We start from the raw sequence: 19,139 nt of genomic DNA, 5'->3' as shown, positions 1-19,139 counted from the left end.
TTCCTCCTCCTCTAGCCCCTCTTCTGACAGCAACCTGGCTAAGGAGCCTTCCACCACCCATTAGCCTCCAGAGGAAAAATAAAAAGAGCCTTTGATCTCCAGACCTAACTGGTAACAGACCCCACCTTCACTGGGTTTCTGAAGATCAAAGCATGGTCTCAGCCCACCCAATTCTGTAAGGACTCACGGCAAATGTATTTTCACAGATTTTAGACAGAGGCTCCTTAAATAGATGAAAATTCAGTACATTCTGCTTCTACTTTCAAAATAAGTCCAGCAAACTTACCACCAGCAAGTGGGTCAAGCCACTGTCGTCCCTCGCTCGGATTACTGCACAGGCTTCCGACCGGTCTCCCTACACTCGCCCTTGACACCCTACAGTCTGCTCTCACCAGGACAGCCAAAGTGGTCCTTCTAAGATGTGCGTTGTATTTGCCGCTTCCTTGCTTAAACTAAGCAAGAGCTTGTCCCTGCACTTGAGAACAAATGCTAAAGCTTTGCAGGGCTCCACGACGTGATCCATGATCTTGACCTCACTGTCTGACCTCATCTACTGCTCTTCCTTGAACACACCAATTAGACCTCTGCTCAGGGCTTATGTTAACTTCTGTTTCTGGAATGTTCTTCCTTACAGATATCCACATCATGCTTCGTCATGGCCTTGATTCAAATGTCACCTTATCAGGGAGGCCTCCCCGATCATTCACTAGAACTCCAACCCACCCCTTCACCATCTCCTAACCCCTGTCTCCTGCTTTATTTCCCCTCATTGTACTTCCTGCCAATGGACGTACCCTGTGTTCCCTTGTTTAGCTGTGTATTGCCTGACTACCCTGCCTCCCATCAGAACGACAGCTCCAGGAGAGCAGGGCCTTTGAATTTGCTCACTGCCTTCTGCCTTAGAGTGTCTGGCACATGATAAAGCACTCAATAAAAATTCTTCAGCGTTTGACATCAGAAATGTAAACCTAGAAAGTCCTGTATAAACGATATAGTCCACACTCCTCGCCGACGCGAGGCTCAAACCATGAGATCCTGACCCGAGCTGAAGTCGGACGCTCAACAGGCCGTGCCACCTAGGCACTCCGACAGCTTGCTTTTTGCGCTCAGTATTGATAGTGCGCTCAGTATCACAAGCATCCCTCCACTTCATGATGTCCAGGTAAGTTATCGCTTAAAAAATCTGTTCTACGTCTAAAGACACTCAGGCTAAGTTACGAAACGTAAGTGGATATATTTCAGTGCATGGGAGAAGACGGCCCTGCAACATACATTCCTCTATATTGGAAACTTTCTGAATTAAAAAGTAAAGACGTGAAATGACTTTGGAAGAGTGCCTGTGATGTACTGTGTGGGTCATGTCCAGGTACAGAGGTGCTCACTTTAGGCCTACACCTGGAGCTCTGGGGGGTGGGTGGGTGGGTGGGGTTTTGAGTTGCTGAGGGCTGGGAGAGAATGCTGGAGGAACTTGGACAAGACAGTCCCTGAACAGGCCAGGACACAGATCCCAAGCCAGGCCACCTTTCCTTCTGAGGTGAGGACCCTTCTCTTGCAGACCCTTGGCTACAAGTGTCCAGAGTGTGACAGCCAGGCCGGACCGGCCTAGACTCTAAGAGGGAATGAACTTAAAGCTGACGGCTTCTTTCTTCCGGGGCTATAGACTAGCTTTCTCCTTTTTGAGGATGGTTTGATTTTTCCACTATGGGAGGCATTCACTGCACACTTCTTCTCACATTCCCTTTTTTTCCTGGACCGATCACCTGGACTGATCCCAGTAGAGCTGATCTCTCCAGCAGCAAACCTTGCGAAGCCTTCGCACCACTGCACCGGGAGAAGGTTGACTAAGAAACCCCGTCCAGAAGCTGGACTGACTTCTGCATGCTGACTCCCACCTCCTTCCAAGGACCCCCTGAGCTTTCCACAGGGTTCTCGGGCCTGAGGAGAAAATAGCCACTTATGGGACACAGGTTTTCAGTTTCTCTTTTTTAAAAAACTGGTTTCCTTTGAGTTAGGCAAATAACAATATATTACAAAACAGCCAACTTTACTGAAGCTTAAAGCCCTGAGACGCTGCGCCTGTTTAGTGTAGCCGCTAGTGTCTCTGCCTGCCACCTGGGACAGTCAGGTTCCATTCGCCGTCGGGCAAATGACAAGGACATTTTGTTTTCTTTCCTCCATTTCTACCCTCACGTCTCGAAAAGTCTCCTCCTTTTGTCATGCAGAGCCTTTCCAGCAGGCCTCTGGGACGATGCCCCTCGGGACGCCAGCGACAAGGACGTGGCTCAAGAGGAGGGCGTTCCCACAGTTCAGGCACATCCTCCTTCCGGCGCGCCCCTCCCCCTCCCCGGCCCCGCCCCTGCCCCCGCCCCCGCCCTCGGCCTTCAGAGGAAAGGGACTTGATAAAGGAGGGGAATCAAATCCAATCAATGCAGGCCTCAGCTAGCTGGTTTCGCTTATTTCAGTGTTGCAAATCCTAGAATAGAAAAAGACTGAATTAAAACGTGTGGATCAGAAAACAAAAAGCTACGATGCATTGGCCGGGAATCGAACCCGGGCCTCCCGCGTGGCAGGCGAGAATTCTACCACTGAACCACCAATGCTCCCGACTTGCGATTCGTGGTGGCATCCCTTAGCTTCATCTCTATCCCGAGCTCCGTTCCATGATGTGAATCAGGCTCCCGCTTGAGTCACCGCTGAGCCACCAGTTTGAAAATACTGTCTTTATGTTCCGAGACAGAGAACGTTAGGACTCAGAACAACAACAACAAAAGCTATTTAAAGTCCTGACTCTGAGGCTCTATTGGCATGACGATGACACGCTTTCGGCTCCCCCGGCTCATCAACCATCCAGGGGGCGCATTTGTCCTCGTGGGGAGTTGCGACCTGAAGTGGTTTCGGATCTCGCTTCGGGCCGGCGGGGAGGAGCTGGAACTTTCCCCTCCACGCCGAGCCAGGAGCGGGTAACCGGCAGGCGGCGCGACGGCGCGGGATGAAGGGCTCCTGGAGGCCCAGCCAAGCAGCCCGGAGTCCCAAGGGCTCAGGCGTCCGACGCGGCCCGGGAGCGCGAGAAACCACCAGCGAAGTGGCCGTGGGCACCGACCCTAGCCCCACGTGCTCGTGGGTCGGCGTGCTGCAGGGAGGCGGGGTGGTGGCGGCTGCCAGTCACCCACGACCAGGGCACGCGCCCAGCGCCCGGCTAGGTGGCCTTCAGGACCGCGCGCGGCTGGTGCGCGCGTAGCTAAGAGGCCGGCGCACCACCTGCTTGGACGCCACGCGCGCAGGTTCGCGGTCCCGGCGGTGCTGGCGGACCTGAAGCACTGACCCTTGCAGGGGGCCGAGGGAGGGCGGCAAGGCCTGGGTGCGCGTGTCCCCCCCCGGGGGCAGGAGACGTCCTCCTACCCCCAGGAGGTCTCTTCCATGGTGCTGGGCCAGGTGCAGGAGATTGGTCACGGTGCCCGCCTACCTCAACGACCCGCCAGCCCCAGGCCACCAAGGACACCGGTGCCATCGTGGGGCGCCACGGGCTGCGGATCATCAACAAGGCCACGGCGGCCACCATCGCCGACGGGCTGATCAGCGCGGCGCGGGGGAGCAAAATGCGCTCATTTTCGACCTGGGCGGGAGCACCTTCGACCGTATGCATTCTCGCTGTCGACGCGGGTGTCTTCGAGGCTCCTGAGGCTGGGTGGGGAGGGCTCGACGACAGGTTGGTGAGCCGCCTCGGGAAGGAGTTCCGACGGAAGCAAGGGAAGATTTCCCAAGAGGACAGGCCCAGAGTACAAGTGTCGGGAAGTCCTTGCCTGGCCGGAGCACAACCAGCTGGCAGAGAAGGAGGACTATGAGAATCAGAAGAGGGAGCTGGAGCAAAGTCTGTCACCCCACCTTCCCCAGGCCCTACGTGTCCCTGGGGGTAGCCGCTGTGGGACTGACGCCGGCCAGGGAGCCCCCCACCCCTCCCCGGTAGTGGCCTCCGCACTGAGCAGGTTGATTGAATGGTCCCTCCTGGCAGGTCATCTGTGATGGTAAGGCCTGGGCTTGTGGTCCCTCTGTCTTCTGTGATCCTGCCCTGAACTTGAAGAATGGGAGTGCAGAGGAATCCTCCAATCAGGGAGCTTTCTTCTCGCCGTGGTGTCCCACTGAGGCCTGTGCCCGCGTCGCTTGGTAAAATCCTTTTCTCTCCCATTTCAGACTGGCAGAAGTCATCATTATTAACATTTGTGGGGCACTTTACCATCGCTTTTGCCTACTTTGGTGCTGTTGTTACCTGCATGTATGGATTTTGTTAATATATGGGTTTTGTGAAACATACATGGAAATAAACATTTAAAACTCCTCCTTGGTTTTCAGTCCAGTTAAATACATAAAGAGGCAAGGCTTTCAGAAGCAGAAAATGTCAGGGTGGGTGCTGAAGGAAGGAAGTGAAGAAAACTCACAAGCCTGTGCGTGTGATTTCCACAGGGGAAAACAGGCTAAGGGAGAGTTTGAGGCAGACATGTCCAGTGGGTACTGAAGTCTGAGGGCTGATAGGAGCGAGCTGTGAGTTATCTGCTGCAAGAGGAAAGGAGATGAGAGTTGGAAAAGTAGAGAATGGAGAGAAACTTTAAGTCCCAGCAAGGTTCCCATGTGTGACCCTAAGATTAAAAAAAAATCCTGTATTGGGATTCTAGTTTAGTTTGTCTGTCTATATGTCCTAATACACTGACAAGATAGTTTATATGATAATTAGCTGGCTCTAATCGAGTTACTTTATCCATTGTTCCTTTTTTAAGCTTGTTTATTTATTTTGAGAGAGAAAGAGAGAGCGTGCGCATGTGGGGGAGGGAGAGAGAGCGAGGGAGAGAGAATCCCAAGTAGGCTCCACACTGCCATTGCTGAGCCCGATGCTGATGCTGGGGCTTGAACGCACGATCCATGAGAACCATGAGAACTGTGAGATCATGACCCCAGCTGAAATCAAGAGTCTGAGGCTTAACTGACTGAGACCCTTAGGTGCCCCTATCCATGTCGTGTTAGAGAATAAACCCCACGTCCTGAACTCTGGGATGTAGTGTATCCTGTCTCTGGAGAGTACATCTAGGGGTGTAATTAAAGTTACTATTGATCTTGTGTGTGAGAAGTTTCTGGTTTCTTCTGATGGGCCCTAAGGGTGATGATTAATAATAATGATGATGATGCCAGCCCTGTATCATAATAGCAATACTGAAACCAGATTGCTTAGGTTTTCAGCTCTGTTCCTTTATATCTGGTGGAAGTTAAACTTCCCAAGGTTTGGGGGCATCTGGGTGGCTCAGTCAGTTAAGTGTCTGACTTCGGCTCAGGTCATGACCTCATGGTTCATAGGCTCGAGTTCTGCATTAGGCTCTGTGCTGACAGCTCAGAGCCTGGAGCTTGCTTCTGATTCTGTGTCTCCCTCTCTTCTCCTCCCCACCACCCCCAAATAAAAAAACATAAAAAAAAAACAAAAAAAAACCCACTTCTCCGAGGTTCGGTCTCTCCTTCTATATAGAGGGGATGATGATGAAATAGGACCTATTTCAGGATTGGTAAGAGGGTTCAGTTAATTAGTACATGTAAGAAACGATAAAGAAAGTTATGCATACAGCATATGAGCCACAAATATTAGCTATTACTAATTATTTTAGTTGAGCATCATCTATGTAGCAGGTACTTGACATACACAATCTAATTTAATCCTCACGGCAACATCACAGGGTTTTATTTCTTTGGGGAGATGAGGATTCTGAGGTTCACAGAGGTTAAACAATTTACTCAAGTTCGCATAGCTGTTAACTGTGGGGGAGGGGCAGGTTGGAATTGAGAATCCCGTCCTGCCTGATTCTAGAGCCTGTGCCTTGTCACCTCACAAACAGGCGGTGACTCTACTTGTTATCAAAACTTCCCAATATGTCGTGAAATTGGCTATGTTATTCCTCTAGAACACAGTTGGAGAGAAAAGGTATATATTTTTTTTATTAGTTATATTATTCACTGATACATGTTTTTTACAGCACGTGGCTGAAGCTGGGAAGTATCTTCGGGCTCAATTTTACTGCCAGTTGAGCAAATGCCGATGTAAGAACAAGGATAAACTCGCGTCAGCTAGTTCCCAATTAACCCAGTCCACACTGGGTCTCTCCTGTGAGCAACGGGAAGATAGACTTTTATCTCAGAACTGCAGGCGGGTTTGGCCAGAGCAAGGCTGCATTACAGTTGGTTCAGGGGCGCCTCTTGCGGGTGACGAGGAGATTGCAGAACAACCCACTTGGCCCCATACTTGCCACTTCCCATTTTTAACTGCTCTCTTTTCCTGCACCTGGGCTTAGTGCTGGCCATGCTGGTTTCACAGTGAGAGAACTTGCCCAGAAAAGATGACATCACATACACATTCTATATTACACTTTCCCTTCCCAGAATTTCCTCCCAACTTCCAACTTGGACTTCCCAAGAGGAATGATACTCGTGTTGCTGGGTGAATTGGGGAGACCCTGGGCCCCGGGGCTTTGACCCAGTCAGACCTGAAGGAGTCACCAAAGGTTCTTGGTCTTGTCACAAGAATGAATCCAAGGACAGACATGCAACACAGCGGTCGAGTGACACAAGTGGGAAAAGTTTATTAAAGCGAAAAGTACACTCTTGAGATTTGAGAGCAGGCTAGCAAGGGGGGGTGGAGGGAGAGACAGAGAGAGGGAGCGAGTGCCTTCTAGAGGTGGGGTTTGGGTTTCTGTCTTTTATTGACAGTTGTTAACTAGGGGGGCAGAATATTTATCACTTGGGGCAGGAAGCAGGGTTTCCCGCTTTTTCTTCCTAATTTGGTCAGGGGTTTCCTGTTAGGGTATCTGCCAACTTGGGCCTGTTGCTTTGATGGGGCTTCCTGTGGAGTGCTGCCTGGACAGGCCTCTGACCTTCGCACAGCCGGCCACAGCTTCCTGGTTGCTGGCCTCCAGGTATCCTGTCAGAGCTTAAGTAACTTCCTATTCTAACACTCACAGGGTCAAGATAGTTTCTTAGCATTCCAACAACATATTCTCTCTCTCTCCTTAAAAACATACACAGGGTGTAAGAAGGAAAATTGTCTTGTGTTGGGAAAACATTTCAGATCCTCTCATTTGTATGGGATCTATTTTTCCATAGAGGGATTTAAACACACTACTTCATCTACTTTTGAATGAGACTGTTGTTAATGGTTTAGTTTCTTTGGGGACTATTTCTTGTATGCCTGGTAAGGCATCTTTTTTTTTTTTTAATTTTTTAAAGATTTACTCTTGAGAGAGAGAGGGGGGAACAGAGCACGAGCGGGGGAGGGGCAGAGCAAGAGAGGGACACAGAATCCGAAGCAGGCTCCAGGATCTCAGCTGTCACCGGATCCCGACGAGGGGCTTGAACTCACAAGCCGAGAGATCATGACGTGAGCCAAAGTCGGGCGCCCAAACGACTGAGCCGCTCAGGTGTCCTTGATAAGACATCTTTATATTGTATATAGTTGTCAAAGGACAGAATTTTAACCGAGTAACTCTGAAGATCTAATTGGCTTTTGTAAGTGATTCAAGAATTGGGCAACGTCCATTCCAGCAAGTCAAGGGGAACTCTGAGGCCTTTTACAAAAACCGAAGGTTTTTATAGGCAGGAGGGTGGGGTGACAAGTTATTAGCAAAAGAAACAAAAGGATTGCTCCAGATAAGGTCACCCTCCCTTAGGGGCAAGGGCGGGGTTTCTTACCCTAATTGGTGCAGACTGGAAAATTCCTGACTGACTGGTTAAGACTAAATTTCAGGGAGAGGTTTAAACTGCAATTAGGTTAGGATTTAAGCCCCAGTTTGGTGACTTGGCCCAGCATAAGTGACTCCACCTTGGACCTGTCGTTTCTTTTTCTTTCTTTCTTTCTTTCTTCTTTTGATGTATGTTGATTTTTTTTTCTTTCTTTTTTTTTTTGAAATTTACATCCAAATTAGCATATAGTGCAGTAATGATTTCAGGAGTAGAATTCAGTGATTCATCCCCTACATATAACAAGTGTCCTCCTTAATGTCCCTTGCCCAAATAGCCCATCCCCCACCCACAACCCCTCCAGCAATCCTCAGTTGGTTCTCTATATTTAAGAGTCTCTTATGTTTTGTCCCCCTCCCTGTTTTTGTATTATTTTTGCTTACCTTCCCTACTGTTCATCTGTTTTGTATCTTAAAGTCCTCATATGAGTGAGGTCACATGATATTTGTCTTTCTCTGACTGACCAATTTCGCTTAGCATAATACCCTCCAGTTCCATCCACGTAGTTGCAAATGGCAAGACTTTGTTCTTTTTGATTGCCGAGTAATACTCCATTGTATATACATGCCACATCTTCTTTATTCATTCATCCGTGGATGCATTTGGGCTCTTTCCATATTTGGCTATTGTTGATAGTGCTGCTATAAACATTGGAGTGCATGGGCCCCTTCGAAATAGCAAACCTGTATCCCTTGGATAAATACCTAGTAGTGTAATTGCTGGGTCTTAGGGTAGTTCTATTGTTAATTTTTTGAGGAACCTCCCAACTGTTTTCCAGAGTGGCTGCACTGGTTTGCATTCCTACCAGCAGTGCAAAAATGTTCCTCTTTCTCCTCATCCTCCCCAGCATCTGTCCTTGCCCGAGTTGTTAATTTTAACCATTCTGAAAGGCATGATGTGATAGCTCATTGTGGTTTTGATTTGTATTTCCCTGGTGATGAGTGATGTTGAGCATCTTTTCATGTGTCTGTTAGCCATCTGGATGTCTTCTTTAGAAAAGTGTCTATTCATGTCTTTTGCCCATTTCTTCACTGGATTATTTGTTTTGGGGTCTGTCGTTTTCTTTTTAACATAGTTTGATTAGCGTAATAACAACCATGTCACCCAGTTCCTCCCCAAAAATATTACAACAAATTAAATCAAAATACATGCCCATTACTTAGAAATGAAATCTTGCTACAATCCCTCTAATGTAAAAACAGCATTTTCTTGCCCTACTCTCAATTCCTCACAGGCAGCTACTTTCAAGTGTTTTTCGTTTCGGGGTGTTGTTTTTTTTTTTTTTTTTTTTTTTTTTGGGCCTTTTTATTGCACAATAACTTTTGATTGACAGAGAGTTGGGAAGATACTACAGAAAGTTACTATATATCCAGGGGTGCCTGGGTGGCTCAGCTGTTAAGAAAGTTACTATATATCCTTCACCCAGCTTCCCCTAATGTTAAGATTTTTACATAACCATGGTACACTTATCAAACCCAAGAAGCTGACATTGGTACAATACAGTTAAGTGAACTATAGACTTTATTCAGATTTCATGTTTTTCCACTAATTTTTTTTTCCAGAAGCCAATCCAGGATACCATGCTGGTTTTGGTTATCATATCTTCCCTGATGTGGGTTGGGGTTCAGAGCCAATGGTCAAGAAAAAAATCCTTGAACCGTCTTTGGAGCAAAAAGGTGGTTTTATTACAGCATGGGGACAGGACCCGTGGGCAGAAAGCTGTCCTGGGGTAGTGACAGGTGACTGATTATGTAAGTTCAAGTTGGGAGGGGATTAGGGATAGCAGAAGTCTCTAAGGAATGTTGGAAACAAGGTTTCTAGGACCTTGAGGGGGCTAGCTATTTTTGGGAAAACGTCATTTATTACTGTTAGTAAAAAAAAACTCAGTCGTGAGACCCTTCGGATATCTGGGGGCCATATGCCTGGAGGATGATTGCCAACATGTATCTTGGGGGGCAGCAAAAATGAAGTTTCCAAAAGAATTTTTATATGTTAGACGGGATCCTGTGGGGTTGGGCTAAGGCCGCCTTTTGCCCCTAGCAAAGTGTCAACTTCAAGGCAGCTGAACTCCCAGAGGAAGGTCACTCTGCCTGTCTCAAGGCCTTATCAATGGGCTGTAGGTAGTAAGGACATTTAATTTTTTTCTTTTGCCTTTGTTTTGTACATCATTCCCGACAATCTGTGACAGTTTCCCAACCTTGTGTTTCATGACCTTGACATTTCCAAGAGCACTGGTCAGTATTCGGCAGATTGTCCCTCGATTTGGGTTTATGTGATATTCTTTCATGATTAGACTGAGGTTTTTAAGAAGTGCCCATCTCCATGAATTCGGTCAGTGGGACTGTGACCTTGATCACATGGTTAAGGTTCAACTTTGTTTTTTTACATGTCTCTCTTGTGAATGCATTGCCATCGGCTTTAGCGTAGACACCTTCTGTTCTAAGTGCGGTGTCTGACATAGTGTGAGTGCTCATCTGAAACTGCCTTGGTGAGAAGCAAGGGAAAGGGTAGTCCAAGTTCAAGATCAGCCTGTGCAAAGGCACCTAAGTTAGATCGGTGCTGTTCAAGCTTTCGGATGCGTGTGCATCACCTGGAGACCTTACGAACTTTGGATTTGGTGGGTCTGAGGTTGTGGCCTGCGACTTGCATTTCTAATAAGCCCCTAGGTATTCACCTAAGCCTCCCACCAGCTCAGTGTACTTACTATACTGCTGGCAGCTTCCTGAGGTCACGGTCTGGTCTAGTAAATAGCAAAGAATGCAGTTTATCTGGCGAAGTTTCACCAATTTCACCAATTGACCTAAAGATCCTTCCAATCTCACACCTGTGAACCTCACACATTCAGCTTGACAGCTCGTCCCTCTTCCCAAAAGGGCAACAAGATTTTTTTCATAGCCACTTCCTCCTCCATCAGAAAGCATCTTATCTGTGACCTTCAGGAAAAAGGAGCTCTCGAAACACCCAACTCCACGAGTTTACCTTTCCTCCGTATTACTTTCCCAGATTTTTTCTGTTGATTTATTTTCCTGGGTTTTGGTGACACAGCAAATCTACTGAATTAGAGTTGGTGGTGGTTTTAGCGCAAGCAGGTAGTCGGGTTTCAACCCCACGTCTGGACGCCAGCAAGGGAGGAGTCAGGGTCAGCTATGGGGAAAGTCAGATACCTGTCCTGGCAACATTCCAAAACTAAAGCCGGAAGAAAACCGGATCAAATCAGACAGGCCCAAGACAAAGAAGGCCTGCAACCCTGCTCCCAAAGAAATCCCCTCCCCAAATAATATTCCACCGCCTGGTAGACAACTGTTGATGAAAGATAGAGACCCAAACCCTGGGCCCTGCTCTCCCTTGAGCGGGCTGCTCTCACATCTGGAGAGTGCACTCTCTCTCCCTTTAATGATCTCTTTTCCAGCACTACTCAACCAGTGTCTGGTCTGTTCTTGAATTTTTCTCTTGGGAGGAGCCTAAGAGCCTGCGGTGACATCCCAGGGAGGGGCTGCGCGGAGGCCTCAGGGCCAAGGGGTCTCCCCAGTCCACCCTGCGACAGATGAACGGCCTGCCCTAATATGCTTGGCACATAGGAAGGGCTCAATATATTGTTGTTAGATAAAGGAATGGATAAATAGGTACCAAGAGGACGGAGTCTAAGGCAGAAACACTTTTTTTTCCAGTTAGGGATAGATCTTAGTGTCAATTGTTTCCTGATTTCCTAGACCAGTCTCCTGCCTATAACAGAAAAAAATTGTTTCATATTTACAATGAAGCATAATATTCATATATAGATACTCAGGACAAAGAGGTGTCGATTAATCAATACTCCCTTCTCCATGAATTCAATTCTATTTGTTGGTGGGAAAAAAAGTAAAAGCAACATTTTGTCAGAAGTGGGATTCGAACCCACGCCTCCAGGGGAGACTGCGACCTGAACGCAGCGCCTTAGACCGCTCGGCCATCCTGACTTCGCGCATAGTGTTGTCTTATTTTCCTTTAGTATTATTCCACAGTACTGTATCACGACGTTAACGTACATCAAAGTTGTATTTATTGTTTTATATAAAATTAGAACTCTCCATGGGATCCTTGTCAAAGCACGGAAAATAAAACTGTCTCCGACTCCTCTTTCCTACTTCACCATCCTAAACGGTAAGGATCCATTTTAACTTTCGCCCTTTTTAGCCCTCCAATCACTCCTCTAGCGCGGCGGAATCTCGCCAGGGTGGGCCCCTCGCCGGCCGGTCTCCTTCAGACCCTCCGTCCCAAATCGTCGGTACCGAATCCCACGCCCCGCGGATCCAGCGCTGGGACGAGCCCAGTGGCAGAGCCGGGAGCGCGGACGAGAGCAGGGGGCGGGAAAAATCCCTGGGCCGAGCGAGGCGTCTACTTTCCTGCTGGGCTCCGCGCTGTCCCGGCCTCCAGTCCCTGTCCGTAGCTGGAGGATCGACTAGGAGCAAGGCCGAGACCCATTCTCGTTAAAGGAAAGCTCCACGTACCTCAGAATCGTGGAACACCGTGGTCCGAGAAGCCACGGCCTCCATTTGCCTTATATAGAAAATTCCCAGAACCTAAGAACGCCGGCGTTGGTGGTATAGTGGTGAGCATAGCTGCCTTCCAAGCAGTTGACCCGGGTTCGATTCCCGGCCAACGCAGCTTTTTTTTTTTTTTTTTTTTCCCCCTTCCCGAGGAAAGCCACATGGGATTTCCTTTTTTTTTTTTTTTTTTTTAAAAGCCTGAACCCAAACTAGGAACCGCAGGCACTGCCTTCTCTCCCGGACTCATCTGTCGCTGGGGAGCCCCTTCTCCGCCCAGCCGCGTTTGGGTCCAGTGTCCGACTCGGAAGGCTTTCTTTCCTGTCTGCCGCTCCTCCCCGCCTTTCTTTCCCCGCTGCCACCTCTGGAGGAACCTGCGCGACGCCGGGTGCCAGGTACCGAGTGCCGAGCGCCGGGAGCCAGGTCTCCGGAGGGCCCTGCGTGCAGGTGCGCGAGGTCCGTGCGGCTGCCCTGCGAGTGCGTCGGGAGAACTGCGCTTGCAGGTGTACGACAGTAAACTAAATAATTAGCAGAAGTCAATAAATGGACACCCAGTTCAGCCACTGAAGAAAGTCTAAGTACGCTGGGAGCAACTTGGGCATATGAATCCCCTTTTTCAACTGTAAACGTTATGAAATCTAAGTACCCACCCAGTTTTTCCGATGAAAATTTAACGCCCGAGTGTGCAACCTGCTGTCTGTTGAGTGTCCAATACATACTGGTTTGAAGACGAAGTATAAAAAAATTCTAATATCTTCATATTGGTTACATGTCCAAATAATATTTTGGAGCTCTTGGGCTAAAGGAGATGTGCTATTAAAAGCCACCCGTTTCTTAATTTTTAGTGTGGCTGCAAGAAAATGTAGATTGCATGTAGGGCATTCGGCATGTGTCGGTTGCGACGCACCAGTCGAGGCAGGAAAAAGGGCATAGCGTTGCCAGCAGCCAGTAACGTTTCATGGAAGAAATTGTCCTGGCAAGTTAAAAGTAAGTTTGTAAACAATGACTTTGGCGGTCGTTTCGCGGTTTTCCTCGTTAGTATAGTGGTGAGTATCCCCGCCTGTCACGCGGGAGACCGGGGTTCGATTCCCCGACGGGGAGACGACGAAGCTTTTTTTTCTTTTTTTTTTCTTCACCATGGCCTCCCTGAAATCTGTGCTCGGTAGATACTTGGTTCGAGGGTAAGCCAGAGATAGGAGAGATTTATTTGCAGATTTGGTTTTCCGGAATCAGGCTATCTCTTCTCTGAGATTTGCTCCTTCAATATCCAGCCAGTCTAGCAGCCTTCAACTTTGCCTCAATGCATGAGGTATAAGACTGGTTTTCTGCCTGAATTTATGCTCCCGAGTCTCATTTCCTGGAGAGTGCCCTCAGAACGAGGATCTTACCCGTATGATTCCTCCTTCTATAGCTTGAATCCTCTTTTCTTTTTTTTTTATTTTTAAATTTTATTTATATCCAATTTAGTTAACATATAAAACCCTCTTTATTTTCTATCTCCTTTGATCGCTTTCCAGTGTTTTATAGATTTTTTTTTTTAATTTGTCCAGAGTTTATAATTCTTATGGGCACAGTGGTTAGTACCACACAAACTCCCCCACCAGTATGGAAAGGAATTAACTTTCTAATTGTATTCATAGCATTTTTGAACAGAAGTTTCTAATTTTTATGGAGACAAACACTTTCCCTGGTAGTTTCTTAACTTTTTTCATAAGTAGAAAACTCTTACCCACCCCAATATCAGATCAGTTTTTACCTTTATTTTCTTAAGTGTTTCCTTTTGCTTTTTTGGTATTATCCCTTTAATTCTTTTTGAAACCATTTTGAGATGTAACATGGGTAAGTATAACTCTATTCCCATCCCTCCACCTGGTGGTTCTCCATTCAATTCATTGCATAGCCCACCCCTCAACCACTGATTTGAAATGACATCATTGATGGGTACTAATGCATCCATCCCTCTCAAAGAAGACAACACAAAAACTCTGGGACACACTTGACTCCAGTCCCAGCTTGGATCCATGAGCTAAACGTGAAACCAGAAGATATCAAGCTTCCTCTTGGATACTGTGAATGACTGGGTGTCAATGGCTTACAGTCCCTTAGGCTGCCGTCCCTTGTTGTCTCTTCTTGCTCACGTTTTTGATATTTGGCTATGTGAGTGGCGCCCCGGTCTGATTCCCAAGACAGTTTTGACTCCATCTTGGATTATGAGCTGTTTATCACGAACCCAGTAGATTGCATGCTTTCTCTTAGGTATCGTGGATCAACGGGATGGTATAAACTTTTCTCTGTTCCACTGTTGGGATCTTTTCCACAGGAATTTGGGAAGAGTCCAACACAGGGACCTGGAACCGCTCCCTCCTCCCGCACCCGGGTTGTCTTTTAAGAACAAAAAGCTACACAGATCCTTGGTGGCAAGGTATATATTATCACAATATACCCACAACTGTAGCCCAAGACTACATAGTTCTTTAGATCGTTTCATCCCCTCAGTATCTAATAGCCCCGCATCAGAGGTGGAGGTGGAAGCGTTATCTGCTTTTGTTTTAATTTGGAGTTGGTTTTATTTTATTTTTGCTTTTCAGTTTATTCACTGTAGTGGATATGTCCCCTGGTTTGCTCAGCCCCCGGTCCCGTACCATTCTGGTTTGCTTTCCTGTGCTATTGAGGCTGGGAAGCTAAAAACTACATTTCCTAGATTCCTTTGCAGCGGGGGTTCTGGTTATGACTTACGTTCCACCAACCAGATGTACTTTAGTGAGATCTGATTTGTAACTGAGTTACATGGGAGAGACATGGGGATACAATTTGGGTTGTGTAAATAGTGGCCATTGCAGCCAGTGTTCTGGAGCCAGAGACCAGAGACTGGGGAAGCTTTTTAATTTGTTTTATAGCAGGTTTTGCTGGGTAGTGTGGTAGCCCGATAAACAGAATAGTTTGGGGAGCTATTCCCGGAAGTTAGCCTAGAGTCTGTTTCTTCAGTCTTCCTGATGCCTGGCGAATTATCCATAGCCCTCAATAAATCCTTTTGTATTTAAACAAGCTACAGTAGATTCTGCTGTTTGCAGTTAAGGATCCTACTGTGCTCATCCTTGAATGAGAAGCCATCTAAGGAATCTCTCTAAATCGGGTGTCTCTTTCTCCCAATAAGGAGCATACTTTATTCTGGGTTTTATATTCATTATTCCTTTGGCCTGTATAACAGTTTCAATACATGTGTATGTGTTGCCAAATATATGTATTATTTGGATTTTCATGCTTTTAAAGGTTTTATAACTGGTACCAGGCAGTATGTATTCTTTTGCAACCAGCGTTTTTTCCCCCTAAATATTATTTTTATAGGATTCATTTATATTGAGACACATAGCCATTAATGGTATTCAGAAGATTTAAAACAGCTGCAGGATTCTGTATTTCAACTATTCCCTACTAGTCCTTAACTGCACGTATAGATCTGTGTGTTTACGGGTCTCATAAAACCGATTTCCAGGCAACGTAGTTGTCGTGCGAGTCCTATTTAACCTTTCAAATCATCTCCAAATTGTTTGATTTTTAATAACTGTTGGTTTTGTTTGATGCAGCTGTCACTGGCTAAATGATGCCTCTCTCTGAACCCTGCTTTTCCTGCGTCAAATTCCCCCACTTTCTGTCCAATACACTGATAGTCATGCAGTGACTTGTGTAAGCTGAACATTTTTTCCTAAAATTAGGATACTGAATCCTTTGACATCTTCTGTTAAACTAACAGCAATCGTGATAAGTTTTTTTTTCCAGCCTTTGAAATACTGTCTGAGGGTTGTTTTCTCTATCACACAATAGTCATTTATTGGAATGATATGTGTCATCAGGCTGGATGAGGCAACTAACGGGATTGTGAGGTACATGGGCTCTGTTGTGCTTCCCGTGTTTGGACTTGGCTCCCCTTCTCTCAGTTTCCTCATATGTAAAAGGGGGTAATGATGACGATTATAATTCTCAGATGAGTTAATAAGTGTTTAGAATGGTGTCTGGCAATGAGCAAGCATTAATTATCCTCTTTATTACTAAAACAATTACCCGCGGTGGGAGGATGTTTGGGGTTTGAAAAACAAACAAACCTGTTCCATGAAATGAAGGTGAACCACAATACAGATGGGGGAAAGGGGCACCTGCCCCTCCGTCACCTGTTAGCCCCCAATTTCCCCTATGTTCCAGTCTGCGTCCCAGTCTCCATCCTATCACGGGACGGCCAGCAGAGGCCACAACATGTGGCTGATACTTTGTGTGACGCATTACTGCCTGCCCGTTCTCTGTTATTTCCTGATTCTTGGTACCAAGTTTGGGTGGAGGCTGTGGTTCCTACAAGTGGCCACAGGCAAGGGTGACTACTGAGTAGTAATGAGTGGTAGCAGACAGCCACAGTGTCGGGGAGCCAAACTGACACTGGGCCTTTGTTAACTGGACCAGGGTTCGGGTGGCCCTGTCCTGGGATAGGACAGTCCTATTACCAGGACTTGCAGTAGGCTGGCTTAAATTGGACCCGTAGGCTGGGAGGCATTGAGCTGCCTCTTGACAGTGCTCATGTAGAATTCTTTAGAGTTGGCCAGCATTGGCATGGGGACTGGCTTTCTGGTATCTAGGGACAGCCAAAGCAGAACCCAGACGACGATTCTTTCTGAGGGGGAGTTAACGGGTATGGCACTGACCGATCAGAATGTTACCGTCTATACATTTCCCTCCTTGTCACAGGATTAATTGTCTTCCAAAAGTTTTCTGTTGTCGTCGTCGTTGTTGTTTTTCTAGCAGATTTATTGACCCGCAGATCCCGTGCAATACGTATGCTAAGCATTGAAGGTCGGTATAGCATTCCTTTTCCCTGGTGCACATGTAAAACCCTGAACAATCAACAGTTTGTGGGTATGTTATATATTTGTTACTACTCCATCTAAGCATTTTTCTTTTCTTTAATTTTTTTTAAATTTTTTTTTAATGTTTATTTATTTTTGAGACAGAGAGAGAGCATGAACAGGGGAGGGGCAGAGAGAGAGGGAGACACAGAATCTGAAACAGGCTCCAGGCTCTGAGCTGTCAGCACAGAGCCGGACGCGGGGCTCGAACCCACGGACCGTGAGATCATGACCTGAGCCGAAGTCGGCCGCTTAACCGACTGAGCCACCCAGGCTCCCTCTTTAATTTTTTTTTAATGTTTATTTATTTCTGAGACAGAGAGAGACAGAACATGAATGGGGGAGGGGAGAGAGAGAGGGAGACACAGAATCGGAAGCAGGCTCCAGGCTCCGAGCTGTCAGCACAGAGCTGGACGCAGGGCTTGAACTCATAAACCATGAGGTCATGACCTGAGCCGAAGTCAGTGGCTCAATGGACTGAGCCACCCAGGCAACCGGATCTAAGCATTTTTCAATTTCCACTCAATTTCTCTTTGATCCATGAATTATTTTAAAAGCATACGTTTGAAAATTTTCCACATTTATGAGGGTTTAAAAAGGTTTTTTTTTTTTGTAGTTGCTTTCTAAGTCAAATCCCGTTATGTTCAAAGAATGTGTTCTAAATAGTGCCAATTCCATGAAGCCATGTTTTATGGCTTCATATAATAAAGTGAATTTTTGTAAATGTTTGAGAAGACTATGTAGCCAAAAATTATTGGTTGCAGAGTTCTAATTATATATATTTATTTATTTTTTTAATGTTTGCTGATTTTTGAGAGAGAGAGACAGCACGAGTGGGAGAAGGGCAGAGAGAGAGGGAGACACAGAATCCAAAGCAAGCTCCAGGCTCTGAACTGTCAGCACAGAGCCCAATGCAGGGCTCGGGCCTACGGGCAGCTAGATCATGACCTGAGCGGAAGCCGGAGGCTCAACTAACTGAGCCACTCAGGCACCCCTAAATATATATATTTTAAACCAAGCTTATTAATTGTGTTCATATGCTTAATTTTTTTCTCTCTGCTTGACCTATTGAATGCTGAGAATAGTAAGTTGAATTCTCTCACTGTAGAATTTGAAGAATCAACTATAGATGAATTTGTCAGTTTTCTCTCAGAGGTCTAATAATTCTTGCTTCTATGTTTTAACATCATTTTATTAGATACATATGTATTTAGAATTGTTATATGTTTATCATAGTTTAATCTTTGATCATCATGTGGTGACATCTTTATCCCTTGTGATGCATTATTTCTTAAACTTTATTTTGTCTGGTATTACTTAGCTAAGTGCCAACTTTCTTTTATTTTTTTTTAAATTTTTTTTTTCAACGTTTTTAATTTATTTTTGGGACAGAGAGAGACAGAGCATGAACGGGGGAGGGGCAGAGAGAGAGGGAGACACAGAATCGGAAACAGGCTCCAGGCTCCGAGCCATCAGCCCAGAGCCTGACGCGGGGCTCGAACTCACGGACCGCGAGATCGTGACCTGGCTGAAGTCGGACGCTTAACCGACTACGCCACCCAGGCGCCCCTGTGCCAACTTTCTTTTAGACTGTTCCTGTCATATCTTTTTCCATTCTTTTCCATTCAGTCTTTCTGTGGTTTTTTTTTTCCTGTTTTAATGTCATTTGTCTAAAACAGAATAAAATATATTTTTAAAAAATCCACTCTCACTGGCAAATTTTCTCCATTTATATTTATTGTGATTACTGATATATTTGGATTTATTTCATCATCCCATTTTGTACTTTCTTTTTTATTTTTTTTTTAATGTTTATTTACTTTTGAGAGAGACAGAGACAGAATGCGAGTGGGATGGGGCAGAGAGAGAGGGAGGCACATAGTCTGAGGCAGGCTCCAGGCTCAGAGCTGTCAGCACAGAGCCTGATGCGGGGCTCGAACTCACCAGGTGTGAGATCACGACC

At 46.4% G+C, this 19,139-nt stretch overlaps 1 long non-coding RNA gene and 4 other non-coding genes across 5 annotated transcripts; 3 read left to right on the top strand and 2 right to left on the bottom strand.

Moving 5' to 3' along the window:
• Positions 1-2,529: 2,529 nt before the first annotated feature.
• TRNAG-GCC lies at positions 2,530-2,600 on the bottom strand. Its single transcript has one exon. It is a non-coding gene; the product is annotated as a tRNA-Gly (tRNA).
• A 3,272-nt stretch (positions 2,601-5,872) lies between these two features.
• On the top strand, positions 5,873-12,983 carry LOC122211826. Its single transcript, XR_006198860.1, has 3 exons — positions 5,873-5,956; positions 11,825-11,904; positions 12,488-12,983. It is a non-coding gene; the product is annotated as an uncharacterized LOC122211826 (long non-coding RNA).
• Positions 11,638-11,720, bottom strand: TRNAL-CAG. The gene has a single exon. It is a non-coding gene; the product is annotated as a tRNA-Leu (tRNA).
• TRNAG-UCC lies at positions 12,336-12,407 on the top strand. The gene has a single exon. It is a non-coding gene; the product is annotated as a tRNA-Gly (tRNA).
• A 333-nt stretch (positions 12,984-13,316) lies between the features above and the next one.
• On the top strand, positions 13,317-13,388 carry TRNAD-GUC. The gene has a single exon. It is a non-coding gene; the product is annotated as a tRNA-Asp (tRNA).
• The last annotated feature ends 5,751 nt before the right edge of the window (positions 13,389-19,139 follow it).

This window comes from Panthera leo, chromosome F3, assembly GCF_018350215.1.
Source record: "Panthera leo isolate Ple1 chromosome F3, P.leo_Ple1_pat1.1, whole genome shotgun sequence".
Lineage (NCBI taxonomy): Eukaryota > Metazoa > Chordata > Mammalia > Carnivora > Felidae > Panthera > Panthera leo.
This window is presented reverse-complemented; position numbering and strand designations above follow the sequence as displayed.